We start from the raw sequence: 7507 nt of genomic DNA on the forward strand, positions 1-7507 counted from the left end.
GCTGCATAATGATTTACATCATCCATTTAAACTCTTGGCTCAGGACCCAATTAAATTGTCTTGAGACTAACTGTTTTTTCAAATCACATATGCATGCACATAACACCCATAGGCCCTCAAGGGACCAGCAGGAGCAAGATGTCGCTGCTAAATTACTTCACCTACCTTAGTAAAATCTCAATGCAAAGCATTTGAGCCCACTGTCACGAAGAACACATGATTGACCTCAAGGCACACATCAGTGTGAAAATCAGCGTAAAAGGTACAAGTGCAGGGGGGGGGGGAAAGTGACCGAAAGAATTGGGGTTTCTGATTTGTTATTTTGGTCAGAGTGCAGTGGGCCAAACTAGTCCTCAATGGGTTAACTAAAGTCTACAAAATACCTTTGGCTTTGAAACCAGTAACGAGTTTGGTTAGGTATTGACAGAGTGAAAACTAAATACGTTTTGTATTACCAGACCAACCAAATAATTTTTTTAAAAAGTGGTATTTGAAAAATCATCTCAGCTTTACCAACACACTTTTTCTGTTCCAACTGTGGTTACGTGTCAAGGGTGATTTGAATGTTATCAAAGGAACTTCTGTTACAGCAGACACTGGCTTGCATGAAACGAGATGTAATTTTTAAAAACAGGTTTCAAAATAAATATGTTGTCACTTTCTACAAATTCTATGCCCAATGTGTGAGACAAACAATGGATAAATCCCAAAATCAAAACACCCCCACAGCAACTATGTAGGGTTTTGGATCAGCCATACAACCCGAGATATTTATTTTTTAAATATGGCACACGAAATAACATTGATCAGTTTTAAACATGTATTTTATTTCCACATTCCATACCTCTGGAGAAGGAGAATTCCAGGCCTGGAGGAAAAAGAGTGCGACCAGTGGAGGCTGCTTGCCTGCTAAGTTGATGAGCAGTCTGGTATGAAAGCCGACCTGTACATTTGGAAAACAAACACACAATGCTGCTTTTCAGCTACTGCAGCTTTTCTCAATGCCTCTGCTGGGTCTGAAGGCTTCACAACAACTGCACACTATCCAGTGAGAAGCAGCCAAACACCACAAGCAACAAAGACACTTCAGCCTCGGGCAGATGTATCGTCACAGTGCGAGTGCATGTCTGCAAGTTCCTAAAAGAGTCATTTGAAAAACAAAAAAAACCCCAGCTCGCTTTATTTTAAAGCAAGTTCCCCAACAGACACTACGTCAAAAGCTGCCTCCACCCCTGGGAGGCTTGTGATTAAACAGGAAGCTGAGCACAGAACTTCCTCCTGTCTCTGTAGGTAATTTAAATATTGATACAAAGGAGGGCTCAAATCTTTTTCAAACAACCGCTCGACCACTGAGTTAACGCTTGGATGGCAGCCAATAATTTTTGCTTTGGGACTGGCACCATCCTAAATTAAATTTAATAAAACAGTCAAAATAAAAATAGCAGAACGAAAAAATAAATTTCAAAAATATCAATGGAAAGAAATAGACTAAAAAAGTAACACGCTGAAGACAAACTTAAACATTCTGATTCCTAAATGATAAAAAAGGAACAAATATTTACCCAAAATAATTGTTAAAGAAATTTTCTTCCAGTTATAAGTTACTACAGAAAATAGTATCCCTTCTGGAACAGGAGACTTTCTAATGAAAACACTTTCTAATCTTGTGCTTTTATAGACTGTTCCTTTATTCCAGTGGACTATCTGCCTCAAGTCACCTACAACTATTTTAAGTTTAACCTACAAAACCGACACATTAAACAAATTAAACTTTTGACATTAAAAGGATCAAATTAAAATTTGGTTGCCGGGGGTGATGCATTCCAGTCCTTCCGGTGCCCATCTCTCGTGGAAGGCCGCGAGCGTAGCGGTGGACACCATGTGCTCCATCTCCAGGGACACCCTGACTCGAACGTAACCGCGGAAGAGAGGCAGGCAGTCGGGCTGAAGGACCCCTCGACTGCCTGCTGCCTGGACCGGTTAATGGCCACCTTGGCCATGCCCAGGAGCAGTCCTACGAGGAGGCCCTCCGAGCTGCCCGCTCCCCTCCGCACATGGTGCCCAAAGATCAGGAGCGTGGGACTGAAGTACAACTAGAATTTGAGGAGCAGCCCCTTCAAATAATGGAAGAGGGGTTGCAATCTCACACATTCAACATATACGTGGAACACTGACTCTTCCAGACCACAGAAATTGTAGGCGGCCTGGGAGTCCATGAACCAATTTAAAAACCAATTCCATGGGACTGCCCCATGCAACACCCTCCAGGCCAAGTCCCTAATAAATAAAGGGAGGACTCCTGCATAGAGAGCACTCTATTGGGGACCCCCGCCTCCTCCGGACAGCAAAATGGTGCGCCATGGCGTGTCCAGACGGCAGACGAGGATGGCAAAGTGAAGAGTGTGCAAGAGCAGCCCGTACAGGAATCCCCTCTGCGCAGAACTGAAAGGCACGGAGGGGATTTGCTGGTGGAGGCTCAAGTTGTGAGGCGCAGGCTCCCGAGGGAGGCTTCGGCTTGGCACTGATGAGGATTCCGACCGGACGGGAGTCAGTTTCAAGTCAGCTACAAACCTCATTAGCAGACAAGCATGTTTAACCATTTAGTTGTAGGATGAATTCCTTTCCAAGAATAAAAACAGAAAATGCTGGAAATCTCACTGGGTCAGGCAGCATCTGTGGAGAGAAAGCAGAGTTAACGTTTCTGGCCGACAACACTTCATCAGAACTGGAGAGTGTTCAGAAAGAACACATTCTTAACAAGCACTGAAAGGGGGAGGGGAGGAAAAAACAAAAGGGAAGGTCTGTGATAGAGTGGAAGGCAGCAGAGATTAGAGAGACAAAAGGGATTGGCAGCGGCAGTCATGTATGTAACCTTCATGTAACTGTAACCTTCATGTAACAACACTGCATACTGTATACACCTAAGAAATGCACACCTTGACCACAGGGGTGAACTTGTGGGAGACACTCCTCACATGGTCATCCAGGAATATAAAGGGAGGTCCCACGCAGGGTCATCACTTCTTGGTCCTGGGAATAAAGGTTCGGGTCACAGAGTGACCTTGTCTGCAGAATGTGCCTCGTGTGAATTTATAGCAGTGTGTAAGGACACTACATTTGGCGACGAGAAACGGGAATCAACGACTCACGAGACTGGCCACCGGTAACACAGAGGAACGGTACTGTGTTGGTGAAACTGGGATGATTTCATTGAGAGGCTCCAGCAGAGCTTTGTCACGAAGGACTGGCTGGGAGATGCAGCGGCTGACAAGTGAAGGGCGCATCTACTGACCAGCTGTGGACCTAAGACGTACGTGCTGATGAAAGACCTGCTCGCACCCGAGAAGCCGGCGGACAAAACCTTTGAAGCAAACTGATCGGTGAGCACCTCAAACCGATGAGCAGTATCCACATGGCCCGACACCGATTCTATACATACTGACGTCGGGAAGGACAGAGCATACTGGACTTCGTTGCGGACCTTCGGCGTTTGGCCAGCCTCTGTAAGTTCACAGATGCCTGCAGGGAGGAGATGTTAAGGGATTTCTTCATTGAGGGCATTGGTCATGCCAGGATTTTCAGAAAGCTAATTGAGACTAAGGACTTGACCTTGGAAGTGGCGGCGTTGATGGCTCAGACCTTCATGGCGGGGGAGGAGGAAACCAAGATAATATACACGCGCAACTCTGGATCAGGGAGTTAACATTGTAAACGCGACTCAGAACCTCGCAGGCAGGCAAGGGCAATTCGACACCACCCAGGCAGCAACAGACTCTAGAGTGGGTCCTCAACAGAGACAATGGCAGGTTGAACGGACATTTACACCATCACAGTGGACAATGCGTCCCGGGATGGGGCCATTGACACCCACTAACAGAGTGCTCAAGAGTAATCAAAGAGACAATCAGAGAGGAATCTCTGGTAACAGCTCTTTTGTTCACAACAATCTCAGCTCATGCTGGAGGTGCGGGGGCAGACATGCTGCAAAAACCTGTAGGTTTTAACAATTTATCTGTAGAAATTGTAAATTCAGTGGACATTTAGCCAGAATGTGCAGGAAGCCCGCAGTGAGGCTAATTTACGAGGCAGATGAACCACAAGAGGGGTCTGCAAAGCAGGTTGATGCTTGGGACAAAGCAATGGACGCTGAAGTTCAGCGGGTTCATGTGGCAAACATCCACAGCCCATATACAAAAACGCCACCTATGATGATGAAAGTCCAATTAAATGGCATCCCGGTACTCATGGAGTTGGACACAGGGGCCAGCCAGTCACTTATGAGTGTCCAACAATTCGAGAAACTATGGCCACTCAGAGCTAGCAGACCCAAACTAGAACGCATTGACACGCAATTACGGACGGACACCAAAGAGATCATCCCAGTGCTAGGCAGTGCAATGTTGGTGGTCACATATAATGGATCAGAGAACCAACTGCCACTCTGGATGGTCCCGGGAAATGGTCCCGCGCTTTTGGGGAGGAGCTGGCTAGCCGAGATGAACTGGAAATGGGGGGATGTGCACACCATTTCATCTGTGGAACAAAGTTCATGCTCACAGGTCCTACAGAAATTTGAGTCACTATGTCAACTTGGTGTCGGGACTTTCAAAGGTACCAAAGTAGTGATACACATCACCCCGGACGCCAGACCAGTGCACCACAAAGCCAGAGCTGTGCCGTATGTGATGCGGGAGAAAATTGAGAGTGAGTTGGACAGGTTGCTAAGAGAGGGCATAATTTCGCCCGTTGAATTCAGCGACTAGGCAAGCCCCATCGTCCCTGTCCTAAAAACGGATGGCTCGGTCAGGATCAGTGATGACTACAAGACCACTGTCAACCGAGTGTCACTACAAGACCAATACCCGCTTCCGAGAGCGGAGGATCTTTTTGCCACGCTGGCAGGCAGCAAAGTTGTTCACCAAGTTGAACCTCACTTCAGCCTACATGACCCAGGAACTGGCTGAAGAATCCAAGCTACTGACCACCATCACCACGCACACGGGGCTGTTTGTCTATAACAGGTGTCCGTTTGGCATTCGATCAGCGGCCGCTATGTTTCAAAGGAACATGGAAAGCCTGCTCAAATCCATCCCTGGAACAATCGTATTTCAGGACGACATCCTTATCACGGGTCGAGACACCAAGGAACACCTCCACAACCTGGAGGAGGTGCTACGCCGACTGGACCGGGTAGGCCTGCGACTAAAGAAGTCCAAGTGTGTGTTTTTGGCCCCAGAGGTTGAGTTTTTGGGCAGGAGGGTTGCCGCAGACGGGATCCGGCCTACCGAATCCAAAATGGAGGCGATTCGCCGTGCGCCCAGGCCCAGCAACACATCGGAGTTCCGTTCATTTCTGGGACTCTTGAACTATTTCGGGAACTTTCTGCCGAACTTAAGCACATTGTTGAAGCTGCAACATGTGCTCCTGCATAAGGATTGCGATTGGTTTTGGGGGGACAGTCAGGAACGGGCTATCAATCGGGCGCGGAATCTGCTTTGTTCTAATAAGCTGTTGACCCTGTACAACCGCTGTAAGAAATTAGTTTTGACATGTGATGCATCATCCTATGGGGTTGGGTGCGTGTTGCAGCAGAGAAATGATGAGGGCCAACTCCAACCTGTGGCTTATGCCTCCAGGTCGCTCTCCCAAGCAGAAAGGGGATATGGGATGGTTGAAAAGGAAGCACTCGTATGTGTCTACGGGGTGAAAAAGATGCACCAGTACCTTTTTGGCAGAAGGTTCGAGTTAGAAACGGACCACAAGCCGTTAACATCCCTGTTGTCAGACAGCAAAGCTATCAATGCCAATGCGTCAGCTCGCATACAGCGATGGGCTCTCACACTGGCTGCATATGACTACACCATATTGCACCGGCCAGGCACCGAAAATTGCACTGACACGCTCAGCAGGCTTCCACTGACCACCACTAAGGGGGCAGCGGAGCAAAGCGCTGAGATGGTCATGGCTGTTGATGCCTTTGACAGCGCAGGCTCCCCCCATCACAGCCCGCCAGATCAAAATCGGGACAAACAGAGATCCCCTCCTATCCTTGATTAAGAAATGTGTCCTGACTGGGGATTGGGCGCCCGCACACAGAGAATGCCCCGAAGAAGTCAGACCGTTTCACAGACGGATGGATGAGCTCTCCATCCAAGCCGACTGCCTACTATGGGGCAGCCGGGTAGTCATGCCCCAGAAGGGAAGGGAAGCATTCCTGAGGTGAACTCCACAGCGAGCACCCAGGCATCATGCTAATGAAGGCCATTGCCCGGTCACATGTATGGTGGCCGGGAATTGACTCAGACCTGGAACACTGTGTTCGCAGGTGCACGACGTGTGCCCAGCTGGGCAATGCCCCCAGGGAGGCCCCACTCAGCCCGTGGCCCTGGCCCACCAGGCCATCGTCACGTATTCATGTAGACTACGTGGGCCTGTTCATGGGAAAAATGTTCCTCATTGTTGTTGATGCATACTCGAAATGGATCGAGTGCATCATATTGAATTCGTGCATGACATCCACCACTGTGGAGAGCCTGCGTGCGGTGTTTGCAATCCACGGCTTGCTGGACACCCTGGTTAGCGACAATGGCCCGTGCTTCACTAGCTATGAATTCCGGGAGTTCATGTCGGGTAATGGCATCAAACATGTCAGCACAGCACCATTCAAGCCGGCTTCCAATGGCCAGGCGGAATGTGCGGTCCAAATCATAAAACAAGGCATGCTCCAGATTCAAGGACCCTCCCTTCAGTGCCGCCTATCGCGCCTCCTGCTGGCCTATAGGTCCTGACCGCATTCGCTCACGGGAGTCTCGCTCACGGGAGTCTCACCCGCGGAACTACTCATGAAACGTACACTTAAAACTTGGCTGTCCCTCATTCATCCTGTCCTGTCAGCCATTGTTGAGGGCAAGCACCAGTCACAAAATGAGTGCCATGACCGTAACTCAAAGGAGAGATGTATAGAAATCGATGACCCTATATTCGTTCTTAATCACACTTTGGGGCCCAAGTGGCTTGAGGGTACTGTAATTGGCAAAGAAGGGAATAGGGTCATAGTGGTCAGACTTAACAATGGACAGATATGCCGCAAGCATCTGGACCAAGTAAAAAAAAGGTTCAGCATGGACACTGAGGAACCTGAGGAAGATCATGAGATGCTGCCCACACCACCGCCAGTGAACGAGCAACAAGAACTTTCAGCAGCATGCAGTCCCTGCGGCCAGCCCGGACAAGCCGGAATCACCACAGGTGACAGAGACGCATGCCAAGGCTCAACAACCAGAATCCCAACTGCGGCGCTCCATGAGAGAGCGTCGACCACCTGAAAGACTTAATCTTTGCCCCCATAAGACGTTGTGGGGGAAGTGATATCATGTATGTAATCTTCATGTAACTGTAACCTTCATGTAACAACACTGCATACTGTATACACCTAAGAAATGCACACCTTGACCACAGGGGGTGAACTTGTGGGAGACACTCCTCACCTGGTCATCCAGGTATATAA

At 48.6% G+C, this 7507-nt stretch overlaps 1 protein-coding gene across 1 annotated transcript in view; it reads right to left on the reverse strand.

Moving 5' to 3' along the window:
- Positions 1-2615, reverse strand: part of LOC139264344 (E3 ubiquitin-protein ligase RNF144B-like) — a 74259-nt gene extending 71644 nt beyond the window's left edge. Inside the window, exons 1-2 of the mRNA XM_070880634.1 lie at positions 2572-2615; positions 845-943 (exon numbers count right to left, since the gene is read on the reverse strand). The gene's annotated coding sequence lies outside the window, so the exon portion shown is untranslated. The remainder of the gene's footprint in view (positions 1-844; positions 944-2571) is intronic.
- Between the last annotated feature and the right edge of the window lie 4892 nt (positions 2616-7507).

The sequence above is a fragment of the Pristiophorus japonicus genome, chromosome 5 (genome assembly GCF_044704955.1).
Source record: "Pristiophorus japonicus isolate sPriJap1 chromosome 5, sPriJap1.hap1, whole genome shotgun sequence".
Lineage (NCBI taxonomy): Eukaryota > Metazoa > Chordata > Chondrichthyes > Pristiophoridae > Pristiophorus > Pristiophorus japonicus.